The following is a 22,422-nucleotide window of genomic DNA, read 5'->3' on the forward strand; positions in this document are numbered from 1 at the left end:
TCTTCACGAAGCTGCACGAACGATACAAGTTCCCCGCTGAATTTGAAAACACAAGCCTCAAAGGGAATAAAGTGAACAATGCTGCCCTCACGAAGATGAGCAAGGCCCTGTCTACTTGGAAAAGCAATGTGAAGAGAATGATCGAGAAAGGTGAGAGTTATGAGAAGATCAAGGAGAAAAATCCTTCGATCACCGAAGATGACTACAACGACTTCAAGATCAATTGCTCGAGCACCGCAAACTCCGAATCAAGTAAGTGGGGGAAAGAAATGCGGGAGCTGAACTTAGGGGAACACACACTCGGTCCCGGCGGTTACAGAGTGGCGGAGCCTATATGGGACAAGGAGGAGGCGGACCGTGCCGAGCAAGGCCTACTGCCCCTCTTCGATAAATACGGTGACAAGCAGACCAGGAACTTTGTCAGGGCCCGGTACAAGAAGGACCCGAAAACAAAGGAGCTTACCACGGATCCGAAGACCAGGGCGCTTGAGCTTGTTCTGGTAAGGAATACACCCCCTCGTAATTAGCTCCATATGGTTGCATTCTAATTAATGAAGCCAAATTTCTAAATGGTTCACATTCCTTCCGCAGGCGACTGAAAGTAGTAGCGTGGGGTCGACTAAGAGCAACCCTTGGGACACCACTCTAAATAGGGCGTTGAATGTAATGAAGAACAAGGATAAGCTCAGTAAGCCGACGTCAGCTGGTCGTGTGGCCGGCAAAGGCTTGTCGACAAAATGGTCGTCATACTATGACACTACTGGGCGAAAGGAGAAAAAGACCAGCTCGGAAAGCGAGGCGCGCGAGGTTCAAGAACTCAGGGCATAGGTGGCGCGGATTCCGGAGATTGTCCAAGAGCAAGTGCAACAACAACTCGGAGCGACGATCACCGCCATTGTGCCTACCTTGATCCAGGGGATTAGTGCGTGGATTGCGGGCGGCCAACAGGGGCCACCCCCGATTCCTAGCTTCACGGCCAGCAACTCACAGAACGCGATGGCGGGACCATTGGTGTCTCCGGCGGAGGCGGCATTGGTGTCTCCGATGCCGGCACGGGAGCTTAATGCACCCGGGTGTACGCCGGCCGGCGCCTCTACAGCAAGCGGCCCCTCCGTCAACTGCACGCCCGCCGTTGGTGGTGCCTCGACATTAGCCGAGCTCGACGCCATCATCACGGTAACTAATTAAGCCTCTCTCGGCTGAGGACTTCATCTCCTTGCCTTTGACTGGGCATCCCTAACGCCCTACATGTTTTCGCAGGGCGCCGCCGACGTTCCGTGCACTCTCCTGCACTTCGTGAACAACGAGTTGGTCGATGTCGCCAAGGGCAAAATCGTTCAACCGGGCAACCCCTTGTTCCACGGTACCCAGATGCCACCCAACTTGTTTAGCGTTCAACTGGTTCGGGTGCTGCCAGGCTGCGACGAGGTGTTACCTCCGATTCGACCCATCGGGGCCGACGATGATGACGTGATGAACCTCAGCGCCTGCCTGAGCTGGCCCCTGCTTTGGCCGAAGAGCCAGATTCGTTTGGGGGCGGGGGACACCACCCCAAAGACAACACCGCCAGTCGTGTCGGTGCCAAGTCGGCCCCATGGCAAGACCGCCGCAACGGTGCCGGACATCCCTATGCCACTGGATCCAAACATGCATATGGCACAGGATCAGAACGACGACGACGACGATACATTTGCCAACGTCGATCAGTACTTTGCCGATCATGGGACGGTGGCGACTTCATGGGGCCTCCTTCTCAAGAACCCAACCCAACAAAAGACGTGTGCGATCTAGCTGGTACCGCGGAGAAGCCAAGTTGCAACAGGCGTCGTCTGCAGTTCAGCTCTCAGGAGACGCCTCCAGCTGCCGACTTCACCGAGCCTCAGATAGGCGAGGTGCCAAATATGATCAGCCCCAACACACTCAAGAAGGCGGTCTGTGAGTAGAACTCGGTCCCATTACAGGAGATCAAGAAGAAGGCACGCAAAAGAAAGACTAACAAGGGTGCGGGCCAGCCGGCACCGAGTACGATCCGTGCTCAGGACGGGCCACCTTCAACTACGGATATCTCAAGGAGGGTGCATGTGGCGGGTAGGCCGATGCTACCAAGAAATATGCTCGATGCTGCAACTGGTGCTATGCGGAGTCTGCATGACAGTGTTCTTTCTTTGGAGAAGCAGCGTCTCCGAGAGAAGGATGTGGCATACCCGGTTTTCGCGGCCAAGGTGCCAGAGGGCAAGGGCTTTGTGGATAACTCCATCGGGGGTACGATCGTCCTGCGGTTTGATGACATCCACGCTATGTTGAACCTTCATCCGCTGCACTACACCTTCGTTCGGCTATTTTCGCTGAGTATGGAGATGCGGATCATTCGCGACAAGACCCCGGACATCGTGATAGTCGACCCCTTCTACATGCGTGCCAAGATCTTGGGCAGCGCTGGGGACCGGCAAGTCACGAGTTCTTACCTCGAAGGCGTCATTCTGGCAAACCAAGATAAGGATAACTTCCTCGTGCCTTACTTTCCCGAGTAAGTCCTCCCCTCAACCGCCCCGTAACATATGAATTCTTAGATTTTGATCGTTTTTCTTTTAACATTCCGTGTTTTCTGCAGTGACACACATTGCACGCTCATCCTCCTAAGCCCCAAATATTCCATGGCCACGTATTTCGACCCAGACCGTCAGTCGAACGTAGACTACACAAATGTCAAGAAGGTTCTTGATGCTGTTCTCCCCGGCTACGTCAAATCTGGAGGCACCTTCACCAGGCCTATTCGTAAGTACGGCAAGCACGTGTTCTCCCACAATATGACGTTCTCCTGCGTCAAGCAGCCGCCTGGTGGTCAGAAGGGTGCCTACTACGCCATCCATCACATGCGGGCGATCGTACGGGACCATCATCAACTACTGCTACCGAGTAGACTCAAAGATTGGGCCGCGAGCGTGTCAGCAATCCAGGACGCGGACATCAGACAAGAATTCTTTCGCATCCAGTCGGAGTTTGCGGAAATCATCCATCAAGATGTCCTTCGTACCTCGGGGCAGTTCTACCTCAGAAATCAACCGTCCAACAGTGACATCGACACAATCCTACAAATGCAGGCTGACAACGCCCGTTGTTTCATGACTCCCACGATAGACGGCGGCTTCATCCACGCTCTGGTCCCTTCAGTCGAGTCGAAAGCAGTGATGCTGTGTCTAGTTCTGAAACATCGATTGGCTCATGTTGTAATTAAACTTTAATGAACTTGTAGTATGTCTCTTTGGTTTCGAGAGTCCTTCAACTTAGATGTAATCGATGCTATTAATGTCTTGCTTTTCTCTTCCGATTGTTCTGTTGCATACTTATATATTGCTTATGTATTGTCCGTGAATTGGTACTAACGTTTCGTTTGGCTACTGCATAGCGATGCCGTGGTATGTCGTGTACAAGGGTAAGGTTCCCGGAGTCTACGACGACTGGGAGGAGTGTCGGACACAGGTTCACCGATTCAGCGGTAACAGTTACAAAGGGTACGCCACTAGGGCCGAGGCTGAATCTAGATACGCCCGCTATCTAGCGGGAGAGGGGAGGGAGCGTTGGAGGAACCAGATGAAGACGAGTTTCATCGTGATGATGCTCATCGTGATGACCGCAGCTCTCTTCTATGTGATGGTAGTTTAGTTGATCGATATCGACTTGTAATGTGAAGACAAACTCGCGGTCTCGAGACTTGTAATATAATGTTCTATCTTTGTTCGGTCTTTTCAATTCGGAGACTAATATGATGAATTGTATTCGGAGACTAAAATGATGAATTGTATTCAGAGACTAATCTTCTATTGTATTCGATGAATCTGTTGTTGATGTGTGCTGTCTATATTTTGTCCAATTATACATTTTGTAACCTGTGCAAAAAACAGAAAATTAAAAAATAAAAAAACCTAATATTCATACTAATGGCGCATCACATCATAGTGCGCCATTTGTATGCCAAAGGATACTAATGGCGCATCACTAAACAGTGCGCCATTAGTATGCCGAAGTTACTAATGGCGCATCCTGTTGTTGTGCGCCATTAGTATGCCAAAGCACCTGGGTATACATGGCCCCCTGGGAGGCATACTAATGGCGCACTGTTGTATATACTAATGGCACATCTGGGGTGCGCCATTAGTATACCAGATACTAATGGCGCACCAGTGGTGCGCCATTAGTAAAATATACTAATGGCGTGCTACTAATGGCGCACCACTAATGCACCATTAATGGCCAAATTAGGTGCGCCATTAGTAGGCCTTTTCCTAGTAGTGGATGTTTTCTTCCCTGCAGGGGTGCACCAACTTACCCACCACGCTCGATTAACTCTGGCCGGACACACTTTCCTGGGTCATGTCTGGCCTCGGCCAAACAATACGCCACAACCCGACCTAGGCTTAATAGAGAGGTCAGCACGCCGGACTAAACCTATGCCCCCAGGGGTCTTGGGCCATCACCCCGGGAACTACTGCACGTTGCGAGGGCAGCCGGTGAGCAGACCTAGCTACCTCCTTAAAAAAGGCAGGTGCTTACCAGTCCAAGCCAGCAGGCGCCGCTCAGTCGCGGACGTCTAATAAGCTTCGGCTGATGCATACGACGCAGAACGCCCATACTATGCCCACATGATGGTTAGTGCTATCAGGCCAGAGGCCCCTCGGATCAAATATCCAAATCATAGTGGATTATGAACACGCGGTAACAAGCAGAGACTCACGAAAGATGTGACCCCGTTGCCCCGTCTCAAGGACTTGCGGCAAGGGCTAGGAATGCCCAGCCACGCCTCATAATTATCTCGCGGGCACCCTCCAGGTCAACCCGTCTCCACATCACCCGCGGGTACCCCTCAGGGTCGACCCGCCTTTCCAAGTAACAGTTGTAAAGTTCAAGTATCCATGTGTCCAAACATCAAGGGGAAAACCCAAGGAAGCACCCCCGGTGAATTCCACTCGATGTAATCATCAAGGTGAACGTAAGAGGATCCACCCTCGAGGTTCACACTTGATGGGTTGCACGACAAAGTGGTATCGGAAGTGGTTAAGGAGGAAATCACCCTCAATGACCACGACCGAATAGCTACACTACAGAGATCTCATCAGGAGTGATGTATGAGGTTCCACCCTCGGCACTCGATGGTAACTCTGCAGAGTCGAGCAACAAACGGGGCGTGAAGTGATGTGAGGTGTCGGGCTCTGGTCTTCGATCCCGTTGAACGGGTCTTCGGTGATGAAGCAGGGGCAACAAGGACAAGGTGGGGGTCACTGATGGATCACTAACCAGCCTATACTAAGCAGTTTAGGATAAGCAGTTAAGGTACAATGAGCAGGTTACAAAAGCAGGCTATGCATCAGAATAGGAGCAAACAATAACAATAGCAAAATCTAATGCAAGCATGAGAGAATGGAATGGGCGATATCGGAATGATCAAAGGGGGGGCTTGCCTGGAAGCTCTGCTGAAAAGGAAGAAGGGTCGTCGTCGACGTAGTCGATCACAGGGGCAGCATCGGTCTCGGGGACTACCGGAGAGAAGAGGGGGAAGAAACAATAAATATAAAGCAAACATAGCATCACAAAGCATAACATGGCAATATGATGTGTCGGGTGTGACCTAACATATGGCTACATGATATAGGTGAAGGGGGAATTCAACCGGGAATGTTTTACCGGTTCCGGACTTGTGTCAGATAGATGACAGGAGAGGGAATGTTCCATGTTCAGATAGTTAGAGGCATGTGACAGATATGTGGGTAGCGTATTCGGGTTCGCCTTGTTTTTCTGAGCAACTTTTATGTAGAAAACATTGTCATCTGAGCTACGGTTTATTTACTACGAATTTCTAAAGATTTTAGCATTTCCAGAAATTATTTAAATTAACAGAAATGGAATTATGAAGTCAACAGAGTGTCAGCATGACATCAGCAGGCCAACAGACTGGCTTACTGGTCAAACAGACTAGTGGGGCCCACATGTCACTGACTGTGGCACTAATAGTGGATTGAAATGACTAACATACTAGTTAGAGGTGTGGGCCCCATTAGTCAGTGACTATTTAGTTTAACTAATTATTTTTATTTATAAAAATGTTTAATTAGCCTAATTAACAAATGGGGCCCATATGTCATGCATAGTAACTGCGTTGACCAGAGTCAACATGGTCAACTCGGGCGCCGGGGGCCCCTGGTAGCCTCACTGGGGTGGCCCCCATAGGGCCACGTCAGCGCCAGGTCAGCACGGCGGCCGAAGCAACGCCGGCGAGCCTACCCGCGGCGGTGTGTTGCCGGAGTTAGCCGGAAAACGCGTACGGGGCACGGAAAGAGGTGCGGCTAGGCGCGTTCGAATGGCCACTCGACCGCGCGTCGAGTGGTTGTGGTGGCATCGCCGGACCTGGCCGGAAACGTTGCAGACGATGAGGGCCGCGGCAGAGCGGTTACGGTCGACGGCAGAAAAGGTGCTACAGCGCGCTACTGCTCAGGCGAAAGGGCTAGGCGCGTGCTGCGCGACGCGGTGAGGCTAACGGGCATACGCCCGTGACCATTTGGTCACCGGAGACTCGCCGGCGACGAGCTCCGCGGCGCTGCGTTCGGGCGCGCGTGAGGAAAGTAGCTAGCGCGTGCGAGAATGGCCAGAGAGATGAGGGAGGAAGAGAGGCTCACCGAGTGGCTCACACGATGGCGCGTGGTGGTTTAGGAGCAGCAGAGACGTCGCCGGAGCCGGGGATGAGCGGCGGCGACCGGAGATGTGGACGAAGGGGAACCGGTGCAGCAGTGCCTCCGAGCTCCAGCTGCAGCCACCGATCGACGAGGAACACGATGGACACGTTGGCGAGGCGCGGGGAGGACCAACGGCGGCGAATCGGCGCCGGAGACGAAGATGGCCGCAGCAGGAAGAAGGGGTCGTCGGGCTCGCGGTGGTGGCTCCCGTCTCGCTCCAGTGGGTGTAGAGGGAGTAGCCAAGGAAGGCGCGTCATTGTGGCACGGCGAGGCGGCGGAGAGGTGACGGTGTCCACAGTGACGACGGAGGACGGGGGCGGGCGCGCTTGGGCATTAGGGAGAAAGAGCGAGCGCGAGCGAGGGAGAGAGGGGAGTGGATCTGGGAGAGGCGAGTGGGAGAGGTGGCAGGGGGAGGCCGAGGCATCGCCTTTACCCCCTCGGGGCGGCGCCGGTGAGGTGGGTTCAGCGGGGACACGCCCCTATTCGGGCGCGGTCGGTGGAGCAGTGCGCGGAGAGAGAACACGACAAGGACGGGGGAGCGGGCCGACTCCAGTGGGCCGCAGCCCAAGTGGGGCAGGGGCTTTCTCTCTCTCCCCTCTACTTTTCCTTTTCTTTTACTGACATTTAAAACAACCACTATTTGCAATTAAATAAGCCATCAAATGACTTTGTAAAATTATGGAGCTTGGGCATTTAAATATATTGTAGTCTTTTGTACTGACACGAAAAGTTTGGGAGACATAGGAGTTCATTTGAATTTTTCATAATAGGAAAAGTGATTAAATTGGCTGAATTGGTATTGTTTTAATTGCTATAGTCCATTTAGCATTGTGGTGATGTAGTTTTCCTTAACAATTATTTGTTATGGATTAGTTGCTAAATGGTGGACTATTTTGCAACCATATCAGTGAAACTTTAAATTTCACCTGCAAATTAAATTTGAATTTGAATTTGATTTTCAAACAAGCGGAAACTTGCTTAGTAATCACGATGACATGGCCACCATCAGGGGGAGATTACTGTAGCAAGATTCTCGGGGCGTTACAAATCTCCTCCACTACAAGAAATCTCGTCCCGAGATTTAAGTGCGGAAGTAAAGAGTAACTTCGGGAGAACTGACCCTTATAGGGTTAATTATCTGGAGAACAATTCAGGGAATGTGGCAGAAGTATCTCTCGAGTTGAAACTTAAGAAAACATCGAGAGCAAAATATGAAGTTACAACAGGAAGTTTCAAGCGAATGGACAAACGATCGATGCCTGAACAGAGTGTGAGAAGGGGGTTCAGAGCATCGGGAATAGATCATCTCTCGGACGGTGGCTCGTGACAACACACAAAGCCAAGAGCAAATGATACTTCAGAATAAAGGATATACAGGAGAGTCAAGTTCCGATCCTGTGGAACTGTGGGTTATGAGCCCACCATGTGGGTTAAAAGTAGAAAGGGGGCCGATAGCAAGGCATGTCAGATGATAGACCGTTAGTTATGTTGTCAACAACATTGGTACCAAGGGCGAGGGACTGAGAGAACTATTTTCCTGCTCGTTTAACGAGGCGGACCAATAGGCAAAGTTCTCGTCCATTGGTGGTTACGGAATGTCATCAACAATAGTAACAAGGTCTTACTGACAAATTGTACCTCGAGGTGTTTTTGTTTATAAGCAAGGAATTGTTTCTACTTATATCATATAGATCAAAAGAAGATTAACCAACCAATGGAAAGGAAAATGTGTTTACACTCCAGAATTGGAAGTATATCCTTCCAAGGAAAGGCGGAGCACGATATACATGATAGGCCAGCAAGACCAAAAAACATTTAGATAAAGGGGCGAGGGAAGAATCATGATATTACCCATACAACGGTGTTTGGATAATAGATCAAGAAACATTAGGCAATGCGCTTCCAATGTTTTTGTTGATATTCGGAATACCTCAGCATGCTTCGAGGTAGCATTAACATGGTGTTACAAGTAGGGGTTGGAGTTGAAGATCACAAGAAATACTCAAGGAACAATTGCAGGAATAGCAAGGAGTCCAAGGTATAACCAAGACATGATCAAACATGTGTTGGAAAGAAGACAAGGGGGGTTGTCGATGATAAATCAAATCATCGAAGGTCAAGGATGGTATTTCTCACCATGAATTCAATTGTCATCTCAACAGAAGTCAAAATGTTGATGCTGATCATGACACATTTGTCGAGAGGCTCTACGAAGATGCCATCAAGGAGCGACGACATCAAGCAACAGGAAGGATGAAGCGAAAGGCTATTGGAACCACGGATACGACACAAGCTCGAAATAAAGCTTGTTGTTCGAGGTGAAATGATAAGATAAAGAAGATTGATGTAAGCTTCGCTCATCGTCGGAAGTTGCTCCGGGCATAAGGACCAGGTAGCACAGTTAAAAGTTGGCACGATAAAAAAATTAGCCGATCAGGCTAGGAATGATGTGATGGGGTATAAAACTTCCCAATATCAGGTACTAGGTGTAATGCCGGAAGGTAAATCGGAGTAGAGGTTGGACGGGGGGAATGATTTGCAGAGGATAAGTATTTTAACTTATCCGGTAAATGGAATCAAGGAGGAAATATGGTCGGAACCATGATTGCAAAGGATCAATTCGTAGATACAAGATGAGCTTGTACCAAAGAAATAATTATTTTTATGAGCAGCTTCCATGATAAGTTCTACATCGGGTCCATGGGCATGAACACAAGGTTTCAAGATCGACTCCCACTTCTTCAGTGCATAACCTTTCATTCACTGCTCATTTTTCAAAGAAATTGTAGTGCTAAAATTTTATCTGGTGAAGCACCAGAAGAGTATGACTCGCATAACTTTCGAGTTCACACGGATTAGGGAAAACATAGGTTCAACCCATTGGGGCATCTTAGGAACATATACCACGAACTTCAGGAGTAAATAACTCAAGCTCGAGAGCAGAGCAAGGTTGACAAAGCAGAGAATACAATTTATCGAAGGCAATATGTATCAGGGGAAGAGCGCACAAAGTTTTGAATATGAAGGACATTGCCGGATAATAATCCAACAAAGGATTCAGCGGTCCTCAATGGATCTGATGTGAGTATCAGTACTCAATCAAAAGAAGGAAAGAATGCAAAGAGGCATCATATTATAGAAATAGCTGAATATTTCGGCGTTCAAGTAGAAGGGGACTAGGTGGACAATCAATTACAACATGATTGGCCGAGATCCAACTCATGTCCAAAATGACGTATGAGTAGGAAGGTCAAATTTCAGGGTTCGACTGATGATTGTGAGCAACGCAGCATATTGAATCAATAGGCTCAGGATGACAATGACAAAGGATGTTAATGAATATTGCCGGACATATGGATTTAACCATAATGCAGGCAGACAAGACTTTCGGGAGCACTAGGCTACAGAGGACCTTCGGGAGATTGAATTGCATTCGAAGAATTTTGTGAGACATATGATCAACTGGGGATGAACGAATCCCCGATAAGTGTGAGGAATTATTCGTAGGGGTATTCAGACGGAAAAGGAGTTGCAAGGCAGTAGGCGCAAAGGATTCTCAGAAAAATCACAAAGTATTTCAGGATATCTTGTAGTAACAAGAGCAATTGGAAATGAAGGTATGGACGGCAAGTGTATGTAGCTATCCATGGGGATTTATCGGTGGTAGGGAATTACAACGGCGAAGGGCACAAGGGTCTTGGGAAAAACATCGGAGAGGATCTTCGAAATCTTCTGGTGCACCAAGCGATCATCTAGAATGAAGGGCTCTCCGAGAGGAAATGGTTACGAGAACCTAATGTTAGAGTGAATAAAATCATTTAACCGGAATAGAAGAGAGTTTAGAATCCCAGAGTATAGGCTAGGATTAAAAGATCCTAATACCACCCAATTGGCCACGTGGGCCCGTAAGCCACACAGCCAAGTTAGTAAAAGTTTTTGTAGTCACTGGACTCGACTTCGGCCAAAGAGTTGGAAAGGGGCTACCTACAGGCAGTCGGCTCTGATACCAACTTGTGACGCCCTCGATTCAATCGTACACTAATCATACACGCAAATGTGTATGATCAAGATCAAGGACTCACGGGAAGATATCACAACACAACTCTAGACACAAATTAAAATAATACAAGCTTTATATTACAAGCCAGGGGCCTCAAGGGCTCGAATACATAAGCTCGAATACACAACAGTCAGCGGAAGCAACAATATCTGAGTACAGACATAAGTTAGACAAGTTTGCCTTAAGAAGGCTAGCACAAAAGCAACATCGATCGAAAAGGCAAGGCCTCCTGCCTGGGAGCCTCCTAACTACTCCTGGTCATCGGCGGACTCCACGTAGTAGTAGCCACCCTCAGTGTAGTAGCAGTCGTTGTAGAAGGTGGCATCTGGATCCTGGGCTCCACCATCTAGTTGGAGCATCCAGGAAGAATGGAAAGAGGTGGAAAAAGGGGGACCAAAGCAACCATGAGTACTCATCCAAAGTACTCGCAAGCAAGGATCTACACTACATATGCATCGATGTCAATGAAACGGGTAGTATATGTGGACTGAACTGCAGAATACCAGAAGAGAAAGGGAAAGCCTAGCCTATCGAAGACTAGCATCTTCAAGCAGCTCTAGCATCTTGCAGCATCAGAAGAGACATAAGAGTAGCATAAAGTAAAGTAGTAGTAGTGTTATCAACCTCGGCCATAGATCCTTTCTCGACACCCTGCGAGAAAGCAATCCCAGAGCCATACTATCCAGTTATCACCTCAAGTATCCAGTTCTAGTTGTATCGATCGGGATACAACTCCAAGTGTCCATTACCGTAGGACAGGCTATCGACAGATGGTTTCTTCCCTGCAGGGGTGCACCAACTTACCCACCACGCTCGATTAACTCCGGCCGGACACACTTTCCTGGCTCATGCCCGGCCTCGGCCAAACAATACACCGCAACCCGACCTAGGCTTAATAGAGAGGTCAGCATGCCGTACTAAACCTATGCCCCCAGGGGTCTTGGGCCATCGCCCCGGGAACTCCTGCACATTGCGAGGGCGACCGGTGAGCAGACCTAGCTACCTCGTTAAAAAAGGCAGGTGCTTACCAGTCCAAGCCGGCGCGCGCCGCTCAGTCGCTGACGTCTAATAAGCTTCGGCTGATGCATACGATGCAGAACGCCCATCCTATGCCCACGTGATGGTTAGTGCTATCAGGCCAGAGGCCCCTCGGATCAAATATCCAAATCGTAATGGATTAGGAATGCGCGGTAACAAGCAGAGACTCACGAAAGATGTGACCCCGTTGCCCCGTCTCGAGGACTTGCGGCAAGGGCTAGGAATGCCCGGCCACGCCTCGTAATTATCTCGCGGGCACCCTCCAGGTCAACCCGTCTCCACATCACTCGCGGGTACCCCTCAGGGTCGACCCGCCTTTCCAAGTAACAGTTGTAAAGTTCAAGTATCCGTGTGTCCCAACATCAATGGGAAAACCCGAGGAAGCACCCCCGATGAATTCCACTCGATGTAATCATCAAGTTTAATGTAAGAGGATCCACCCTCGAGGTTCACACTTGATGGGTTGCACGACAGAGTGGTATCGGAGGTGGTTAAGTTGGAAATCACCCTCGATGACCACGACCGAATAGCTACACTACAGAGATCTCATCAGGAGTGATGTATGAGGTTCCACCCTCGGCACTCGATGGTAATTCTACAGAGTCGAGCAACAAAAGGGGCGTGAAGTGATGTGAGGTGTCGGGCTCTGGTCTTCGATCCCGTTGAACGGGTCTTCGATGATGAAGCAGGGGCAACAAGGACAAGGTGGGGGTCACTGATGGATCACTAACCAGCCTATACTAAGCAGTTTTGGATAAGCAGTTAAGGTACAATGAGCAGGTTACAAAAGCAGGCTATGCATCAGAATAGGAGCAAACAATAACAATAGCAAAATCTAATGCAAGCATGAGAGAATGGAATAGGCGATATCGGAATGATCAAAGGGGGGCTTGCCTGGAAGCTCTGCTGAAAAGGAAGAAGGGTCGTCGTCGACGTAGTCGATCACAGAGGCAGCATCGGTCTCGGGGTCTACCGGAGAGATGATGGGGAAGAAACAATAAATATAAAGCAAACATAGCATCACAACGCATAACATGGCAATATGATGTGCGGGGTGTGACCTAACGTATGGCTCCATGATATAGGTGAAGGGGGAATTCAACCAGGAATGTTTTACCGGTTCTGGACCTGTGTCAGACAAATGACCGGAGGGGGAATATTCCATGTTCATATAGTTAGAGGCATGTGACAGATATGTTGGTAGCGTATTCGGGTTCGCCTCGTTTTTCTGAGCAACTTTCATGTAGAAAACATTGTCATCTGAGCTGCGGTTTATTTACTACAAATTTCTAAAGATTTTAGCATTTCCAGAAATTATTTAAATTAACAGAAATTGAATTATGACATCAGCAGAGTGTCAGCATGACATCAGCAGGTCAACAGACTAGCTTACTGGTCAAACTGACCAGTGGGTCCCACATGTCAGCGACTGTGGCACTAACAGTGGATTAAAATGACTAACAGTACTAGTTAGAGGTGTGGACCCCATTAGTCAGTGACTATTTAGTTTAACTAATTATTTTTATTTATAAAAAGTTTAATTAGACTAATTAACAAAGGGGGCCCACATGTCATGCAAAGTAACTGCATTGACCAGAGTCAACGTGGTCAACTGGGGCGCCGGAGGCCCCTGGTAGCCTCACTAGGGTGGCCCCCATAGGGCCACGTCGGCGCCAGGTCAGCACGGCAGCCGGAGTAACGCCGGCGAGCCTACCCGCGGTGGTGCGTTGCCGGAGTTGGCCGAAAACGCGTACGGGGCACGGAAAGAGGTGCGGCTAGGCGCATTCGAACAGCCACTCGACCGCGCGTCGAGAGGTTGTGGTGGCATCGCCGGACCTAGCGCGTGCAAGGACGGCCAGAGAGATAAGGGAGGAAGAGAGGCTCACCGAGTGGCTCACACGATGGCCCGTGGTGGTTTAGGAGCAGCAGAGACGTCGCCGGAGCCGGGGATGAGCGGCGGCAACCGGAGATGTGGACGAAGGGGAACCGGAGCAGCAGTGCCTCCGAGCTCCAGCTGCGGCCACCGGTCGACGAGGAAGACAATGGCGGAGACGACGAACGTGTTGGCGAGGCGCGGGGACAACGAACGGCGGCGAATTGGCGCCGGAGACGAAGACGGTCGCAGGAGGAAGAGGGGGTCGTCGGGCTCGCGGTGGTGGCTCCCGTCTCGCTCCGGTGGGTGCAGAGGGAGTAGCCAAGGACGGCGCGTCATTGTGGCACGGCGAGGCGGCGGAGAGGTGACGGTGGCCGTGGTGACGATGGAGGACGGCGGCGGGTGCGCTCGGGAATTAGGGAGAAATAGCGAGCGCGAGCGAGGGAGAGAGGGGAGTGGATCTGGGAGAGGCGAGTGGGAGAGGTGGCAGGGGGAGGCCGAGGCGTCGCCCTTATCCCTTCGGGGCGGCGCCGGCGAGGTGGGTTCGGCGGGGACGCGCCCCTGTTCGGGCGCGGTCGGTGGAGCAGTGCGCGGGGAGAGAACACGACAAGGACGGGGGAGTGGGCCGACTCCAGTGGGCCGCGGCCCAAGTGGGGCAGGGGATTTCTCTCTCTCCCCTCTACTTTTCCTTTTCTTTTACTGACATTTAAAACAACCACTATTTGCAATTAAATAAGCCATCAAATGACTTTGTAAAATTATGGAGCTTGGGCATTTAATTATATTGCAGTCTTTTGTACCGACACGAAAAGTTTGGGAGACATAGGAGTTCATTTGAATTTTTCATAATAGGAAAAGTGATTAAATGGGTTGAATTGGTATTGTTTTAATTTCTATAGTCCATTTAGCATTGTGCTGATGTAGTTTTCCTTAACAATTATTTGTTATGGATTAGTTGCTAAATGATGGACTATTTTGCAACCATATCAGTGAAACTTTAAATTTCACCTGCAAATTAAATTTGAATTTGAATTTTATTTTCAAACAAGCGGAAACTTGCTTAGTAATCACGAAGACATGGCCACCATCAGGGGAGATTACTGTAGCAAGATTCTCGGGGCGTTACACCTCTGGTCCTTGGCCTCCATGGTGATGATGGCCCCCTCCGGGATCCTCCTCCATGGCCTCCGGTGATGATGGCCCCATCTGATAAGGTGTCGGAGAGGGTCTAGATTGATTTTTTGTGGATACAGAGGCTTGCGGCGGCGGAACTCCCGATCTAGGTTTATTTTTGGCGGTTTCGGTATTTATAGGAATTTTTGGCACCGGTCTCATGTCAAGGGGGTCCACGAGGCAGCGACAAGCACTACTAGGAAAAGGGCTATAGATGGAATGGCCACTAATGGCGCACCAGACATGTGGTGCGCCACTACTATATAGCAGTGGCGCACCACGGTCTGGTGCGCCATTAGTGTGGAAGACACTAATGGCGCACCAGACGCAAGGTGCACCATTAGTAACAATTTTTTTTCCAAACATACTAATGGCGCACCAGGGCACAGTGCGCCATTACTAGTTCTAACTAGTAATGGCGCACCAGCCTCATAGTGCGCCACTACTATATTTTTTTTTTGCGAAACTACTAATGGCGCACCAGGGAATAGTGCGCCATTACTAGTTTAAACTAGTAATGGCGCACTGTTCCCTGGTGCGCCATTAGTGTTATTTTTTTTTTGCAAAACTACTAATGGCGCACCACCAGCAGGTGCGCCATTAGTAACCAGGGTTACTAATGGCGCATTTGTTGGTGGTGCGCCATTAGTAACCTGGGACGAGCTAGATATTTTGGACAGCCACACCTACCCAGTCACTTTCCCCACTTCATTCTCTCCACCTCCTCCTCCAAGCTTGTCTCGGCTGCCTCCTCCTCCTCACCTCATTTGCACCATAAATTCATCCAAATTAAGTGGTTAAATTACCTTTTTTTGATAGGTAAGTAAGGGGGAAGCTATCTTTATGTTGTTCTCCCTCCAACAACGTGCACATGCACTTTTTATGGCCTAGCTAGATCTATGTATGTTTGTGGTGTTGCATATGTTTGTGGTGTTGCATCTATGTTTGTGTTTTCAGGTACCGGTATTTGAAATGCGATAGTTGCCAATATTTTGCCAGAATGTTGATTCATTTCCGTTTCGGCGAGAATTTTGGCACTATGCATTCTTTTTGGTCCTATTTTTAGGGAAAGTCATGCCAAATTTTTTCTTGGTTCTAAAATATCGTTTTGCTCTACCCCGCAGGCGACCATGGTCCGCACGATGACCGAAGGTATCGTGAATAGGTTTTTGAGCTCCGCGAAGGCCGAGATGCTTGAAAAGAACGAGACGGAGATAAGATGTCCGTGTCGAAGATGCAAGCTGAAGAGCCTTATTGCGGACCCGGATTCCGGGCAGGTGCGGGACCACCTGCTCTTGCATGGTTTCATGGATGGTTATCGGTGGCAAGGTGATGAAGATGACTATGAAGTCGTCCATGGGGGCCGGGCAAGAAATGAGGAAGGGCAGCAAGACAACCACCGCGTCTCGGGCGGGCGAGAAGACGAAGAATCTCCAGGACATGATCACGACGGTGATGCTGTACGCAGTCATCATGTAGAAGATGCCGGACATGATGATGAGGAAGATGCGGGAGCAGACGAAGGGCATGATCATGAAGATGAAGATGCCGGCGGAGCAGACGACGATGGACCATCGATGGGCTGGGTGCAGGACCCTCATATTCAAGAGCTGCTTCTCAAGCAGACAGATAACACAAGAGCTGCCGCCCGAGAGATAGCCAAGCTGGATCAACTGGAGATAGACGCGGTTACTCCATTGTATGAAGGATGCAGGCCCGAGGATACCCGCCTGAAAGTAACGCTCATGGCTCTGGAGATGAAGGTAAAACACAAAATGACCGACGCATGCTTCGACGGGAACATGTCATTCTGGCACGAACGTCTTCCCAAGGGGAACAAGTGCCCGACCAGTTTCGAGGAGGCGAAGAAAATCATGTGTCCTCTGGATTTACCGCACGTGAAATACCATGTGTGCATGAAAAATTGCATCATTTATCGGGACGAGCACGCGGAGTCTACCATATGTCCGGTGTGCGGCGTCACTCGATACAAGAAGAGGAAGAAAGCTCCTCGAAAAGTGGTGTAGTACTTTCCGATCACTCCTCATCTCCAGCGGTATTTCGCGGACCCTAAGGTAGCAAAGCTCCTGCATTGGCACGCGGATAGGGAGGAGAAGAAGCGAGAAGATGACGCAAATGATCCGGAGATAAATAGAAAAGACAAGATGCTGAGTCACCCTAAGGATGGGAGCCAGTGGCAAGCGTTGAACTTCGAACACCGAGAATTTGGGAAGGATCCAAGGAACATCGTGCTGGGCGCAAGCACCGATGGAGTCAATCCGTTTGGTAGCCAGAGAAGCACACATAGCACCTGGCCTGTGTTTGTGTGGATGTACAACCTTCCCCCCTGGTTGTGCATGAAGCGGAAGTACATTCACATGAGTATGCTAATTGAAGGGCCGAAACAACCAGGGAACGACATCAATCTGTATCTCGGGCTGCTGAAAGAGGAGCTAGACACGCTGTGGAAAATGCCAGCCAATACGTGGGACGCCACAGAGAAAGAATATTTCCCTATGAGAGCCGCACTGCTCACGACGGTGCATGACTATCTCGGTTACGGATATCTCGCGGGGCAGGTGGTCCATGGATTTTCTGGATGCGTCAGGTGCATGGATGACACAACATATCGCCAGCTAGATAGAGATCCCGGGTCTTCGAAAACCGTGTTCATGGGACATCGAAGGTGGCTTCGCGATGATGACCCGTGGAGGAAACGCAAGGATCTGTTCGATGGTGAAACCGAACCCCGAAGACACCCGCGTACGAGGAGCGGCGAGGAAATAGACAAGCTGTTGAAAAATTGGAAAGATTTCCCACTGCCGGGAAAGAAGCAAAAGGCGCCAGAGCCGGGAAAGAAGCGAAAGGCGCCAGAGCCGCTGCTGAAGGTATGGAAAACGAGGTCTGTTTTCTGGGACTTGCCGTACTGGAAGATCCACCGTGTGCCTCACAGCCTTGATGTCATGCATATCACAAAGAACGTGTGCGAGAGTCTGCTTGGTACCCTACTCAACATGCCAGAGAGGACCAAAGATGGGCCGAAAGCAAGGGCAGACTTGAAATCAATGGGCATCAGGGAGGAGCTTCACGCTAATGACGATGATGAGGCGAAGCAGGACATGGAAAGTCGTCGCAAAGGCAAAAAGGCCAAGAAGACCGGAAATGACTTCCCTCCCGCGTGCTTCACTCTAAGTCAGGAGGAGATCGATCAATTTTTCACCTGCCTCGTAGGAGTAAAACTTCCTTACGGTTACGCGGGGAAGATAAGCAGATACCTAGAATCAGCGAAGCAGAAGTTCAGCGGGATGAAGTCTCACGGCTGTCACGTGCTGATGACGCAGATACTTCCAGTTGCAATCCGTGAGATAATGAACACGCACGTCCGTGAAACGCTATTTGGCCTATGCAACTTTTTCGACGTCATCTCTCGGAAGTCGGTTGGCGTGAGGCAACTCAGAAGGCTACAGGAAGAGATCGTGGTGATACTATGCGAGCTTGAGATGTACTTCCCGCCCGCATTCTTCGATGTTATGGTGCATCTGCTGGTCCATATCGTGGAGGATATCATCCAACTCGGGCCGACGTTCCTGCACAGCATGATGCCGTTCGAAAGGATGAATGGTGTCATCAAAGGATACGTTCGCAACATGTCACGTCCAGAGGGAAGCATAGCCAGGGGCTTTCTGACCGAAGAGTGCATCTCCTACTGCACGAATTATCTAGGCATCGAGAACCCCGTTGGTCTGCCCGTCAACAGGCACCTCGGCAGGCTCGCTGGATGGGGTCACCATGAGGGTCGCCGCGAAATGCATGTCGACTTCGATGGTCGACTCGCCGACTTTGAAAGAGCAAACCTAGTCGCACTACAACACATAGACGTGGTCGATCCTTGGGTGGTAGAGCACAAAACCTTTATTGAGAAGGCGTACAATGACCGAGGCCAACAGAGGACGGACGGAGATATAATCAAAGAGCACAACTCATGTTTCACGCGTTGGTTCAAGCAGAAGCTTCTGTCGTACCCTTTACATGAGGATTCTTCCGCGGAAGAACAACTCATATTCGCCTTGTCACAGGGCGCCGAGCACAACCTGATGACGTATGAGGCGTACGATATCAACGGCTACACATTCTACACTGAGCACAAGGACATGAAGAGCGATGGTTATCAGAACTCCGGGGTAACGATGGAATCCTACACCGGTAACGACAAGGATAGATACTACGAAAGGATCGAGGAGATCTGGGAGCTGAGCTACGCTGGAGAGAAGGTCCCGATGTTCCGTGTCAGATGGGCCAAGAGCGTCATAAAAGAAGACCGGTATTTCACCACCATGGTTATACCCGAAGCCAAATCCAAGACCGCAGGCGCAAACGTCACCGCGAAAAATGAGCCATGGGTACTGGCTTCCCAAGTGGACCAATGCTTCTTCATTACCGACCCGTCAAAGCCCAGTCGTGTTGTCATGAGGAGAGGCAAAGGGAAGATCATCGGAATGGATGGAGTCGCCAATGAGCAAGACTTCGACAAGTACGGCGACCCGAAGATGGAACATGACGACGACGATGAAGTATCAGCATACACCACAAGAAGAAGCAGGACCACCCTACCTAAAGGACGTCCGTTCAAGAGAAGAACTCCATTTATGAAAAATAAGGGCAAGAAGATTGTGAACAGATAGCTAGCTAAGATCGATTGTATTTAAATTGTAGCCTTCATTTCTCGATTGTATTTCATGGGCACTTTTTGAGCTCATGAATATTTTTAAATTTCATGGACACTCGATCTCGACCCCCTCCATCTCGATCGCTATCCGACCTCGCCAGATCCGGTCCCCCTCGCCGCCGAGCACCCCCCGCACCCTCCCCGGCCCGCTCCACCGTCACAAATGAATGCAACTAAAATTGCAAAAAAAAATTGATTATATTTTCAAATAATAAATTTGATGATTTTTTCATATTCATAAATATTTTCAAATAACAAATTTGATTATATTTTTAAAAAAATTATTACTGTTTTTATAAAAAATTATTACTGTTTCATATTCATATTCATTTTCTAAAAAATTATTAGATGCAACAAAAAATAATAATAATAAAAAGATTACTAATGGCGCACCTCTGGCTAGTGCGCCATTGCTATATAAAAAAAAAGTTTACTAATGGTGCACCGATCGTGGGTGCGCCATTGCTATATATAAAAAAACATTCTAATGGCGCACCGCTTCTGGGTGCGCCATTAGTAAGTTTCCCCCTATAGCTAATTCCTCCCTCTCCCTCGCCAGTTCCCCTTCGTCCCTCTCCCTCGCGCCAGTTCCTCTCCGTCCGTTCGCAATCCGCGCCCCCGCCGCCTCCCTCTCCCCATCCTCCCCATCCTCCCCTCCGACCCGACCCCACTCTCGCCGGAGCAGCGCCGCAGGGCCGACACCAACCTCGCCCTCGCCTGCGCGCGCCGCAACCTCCGCCTCGCCGAGTCCGGAGCTGCTCGTGGAGGAGACGTGGCTGGAGGCGCTCTCCGGGGAGGTGCCCGTCTACCCGCCGCCCTCGAGCGCCAGTTCATCGCCCTCGAGCGCCTGCATGCCAAGGTGCCCGTCTACCCGCCGCCCCACCTCGTCTTCCACGCGCTCCACTATGCTGTTAGGGTTAAGATTTTTTTAGTCCCCGCCCCCGACTCTGCTGCTGAAATTACCGTTGAAATCAAGGTAAAATCACTGTTGAACTGGGTGTAAAATCACTACTATTGAAATTCAAATTTAAACTTGAAAATGAAAATTGAATTTGGGAATTAAATCACTGTTTTTTAGTCCCCATTTCTGAACCTATGCTAACCTTGCAAGCAGCATAACAGGCAATGTACTCCAAAATACTATAAGAACTGGAGTAAAAGATGACTGCATCTCACAGAATATAAGAAGTGGGGACTCTTGGCTAAGTATGGCAATGCCACAGAGTATAAGAAGTACTCCTGCATCTTACACAATGATAGGTCTAATTTATGCTACTCAACGAAAGAAGAAGAAAAATGCACTGGACATACACTGAAGAAAAATGCACTGTATCATCGGGTAATTGTCCATGGTTTATACCTGAAAATAAGTTTATCTCACGGCATGAATGTAAGTATCTGTTCCGCATTCATGGGCTATCTACCCACGGTAAACCTAGAAAATGAGTTATATCCAGGACAAGCCACTGTCAATTAACACTCTATACACTGCCAACTGTATTTAGTTAACATTACACTGCCACTGCTATTCAGCACAAACGTTTGATCATCTCACTCTACTTACTGTCAATTGACACTGTATAACTGTCAGCTCCATTCACTAGCAGCAGCCAGCACTTCTGAATCTAATCTTTCTTGGGCAAGCTCGGCTACTTGTTGTTAGTCATTCACTAAAAGATCCTCAACAGACTGCGTGCATCTAGTATTAAATTTCTTGGACGGATCATCTCTTTTAGCAAAGGACTGTAATAATTAACTAACTGAAAATTTGACATTCTGGACTATGCTTGGCTCTGGTTTTGTGAAATCTCATCTCTTTTCTACTGCCATGACTAGTCATGAATTTTATTTTACTTTCCCCACTTTATAACATTTAGAAATTGTTTACTAGCTCAAGCTTCTCCTTTGCACTTTATCACTTCAATCTGCTGCTACCTCAAGCTTCTCGTTTACACTTGTGCCAAGTAACATTTTCTCATTGCATAATTATATGGTGGTTGACTGAGCTGCTACTTTTTCCTTGTAGAAGATCGCAGGTCGAGTGGGAGGGATCCAGTTGCGATGACACCGAATCACCAGCAAGGCAGCTGCCTAGAATAATAGGTTGACTCACCTATATATACTACTATCTTGCATCTCTCTCTTGTTTCTTCTTCTACTACAATACAAAGAGAGTCATTTTAGTTACTTGTCTTAGTGTGTGGTGTGGTTGTTTATTGTTCAACACCAGCAGCTAGCTCTATTTAGGTCCAGTAGAAACGACATGGCTCTCCAATTTTTAAGTAATCTTGCATATGTTAGAAACTACATATATGGTCTCCGGTTTTCTTACCTCTGCTCTGAAACACCAATGCATCAACAAAAGAAGATGGTATTTTTGTTACACTTTCAGTTCATGTCAGCAGGGAGATATAATGTTTTAAAATCTTTCTGGTTATATTGGAGTTAGGTTTTTTGAATATGAGCAGCAGTGACTTGGATATACCTTATGGAGTTGTAACAGTTCCTCTTGGTGCTTAGGTGCATTTTCTTTGTGTAACTTGGTTTAAAAATGTGATTTGGTCTTTTGTGGCATTTGGATGCCTAAATCCCATTTTCTTAATCATATTGCTTGGAAATTTTGGTTATCTCCTCTCAGTGATGAAATAATTTATATGTACTGCACTTTTTTCATAATTAGGTAATAACGTTGGTTACAGTTTTGGTAGTTCAAACGGGATGTATCTCATTTTGTAGACAGATTATTTTCTGGAATATCATATATTCAAATTTGTAATGAATGATGGCTTCTACCTGAACTAGTAGACTCTGTGGTGTTAGTTTGTTC

Source organism: Aegilops tauschii, chromosome 7, assembly GCF_002575655.3.
Source record: "Aegilops tauschii subsp. strangulata cultivar AL8/78 chromosome 7, Aet v6.0, whole genome shotgun sequence".
In the NCBI taxonomy this organism is placed as follows: Eukaryota; Viridiplantae; Streptophyta; class Magnoliopsida; order Poales; family Poaceae; genus Aegilops; species Aegilops tauschii.